The sequence below is a fragment of the Solanum pennellii genome, chromosome 7 (genome assembly GCF_001406875.1).
Source record: "Solanum pennellii chromosome 7, SPENNV200".
Classification (NCBI taxonomy): domain Eukaryota; kingdom Viridiplantae; phylum Streptophyta; class Magnoliopsida; order Solanales; family Solanaceae; genus Solanum; species Solanum pennellii.
Window position 1 is genome coordinate 14,671,600 of NC_028643.1, and position 1,293 is coordinate 14,672,892.

The following is a 1,293-nucleotide window of genomic DNA, read 5'->3' on the forward strand; positions in this document are numbered from 1 at the left end:
CAAAATAAAGAAAATGAGTAGTTAAAAAATAAAGAAGAACAACAAAAGAAAATGTTAATAAATTAATAAAAAAAGACTTTGTTTAGAAATATAGAGCATGAAAAAACTAAAAAATAAATAAATTAGAAAAAAAAATAACCTGAAAAAAGTATATTGGTTATTTTGTGGGGGGTAAGCTTTAGAGTTTTCTTTACGGCATGATATTAAGTGTAGTATAAAAAATTAATTAATGTAAATTAGAATATAACATTAAGATAATTCTTATTGTATATAGAAATAAAGTTTCTTTCATGATTATTTTTATTTTTGTGGAGGCAAAAATTCTTTTTTAATAAATATTTTCACTATTTAGAATATAACATTATGATAATTGTTATTATATATAGAAATAAAGTAGCTTTCTTGATTGTTTTTATTGTTGTCAAGTTAGAAATCAATTTTTTAAGTATTTCTATTTATGGAAGACAATAAGAAAATGTATCACAAAATTCATCGACAACGTCAAATTACAAACACATTATACTTAAGTTGAAGCAATAGAAATTTGAAAGACTTCAAAACAATCTTTATGAATTGATTGATCAATGATTAGTATTTTATCAGATGCAAAGCTTATGGTGCAAATATCATAAGTGAAGATAATAACATTGTGAAAAATAGATACCACTTGAGAATATATATGAAGACCGATGAATTTTTTGAAAGATATCAACATTTTATATGTTCATTGAACATGAAATGTTTTAACTCATAATCTAAAGCAATTCTCTATTTCGTTGCTGCAAAGAATTTTTTAGAATTAAACTTTCTAAATTTAGGTTGTAAACGACACATATATGTCGTGTGACTATTTGAAATAGATTATAAAGTAATATATTCAAGCTGTTTACTAAATAAACAAATAGTATAAAGTACAAAAATTTCATATCTTTGGTGGCTGATTACATCATATCCGAGACGTTTTCTCAATTACAAAAATCTCAAATTTTTCATTCCTCTCGAATATATTCCTTGATTGTCCAATAAATTGCAAATGACATACTACTTCAGGGAAGGGATGAATTCGAGAAGGGATAGATATGTATCCGAGAGGAAATAGATGTATCCACGAAAAATAGTGATGTATCCGAGAGAGGATTATAATAGCTTAAGTTGTGAATTTATCTAATTTTTCAACAAAATACGTGAAATTACATTGGGCCCGTATTAAGGGCCTAAATACATACATACATACATATATATACACATACATACATACATATATATATATATATATATATATATATATATATA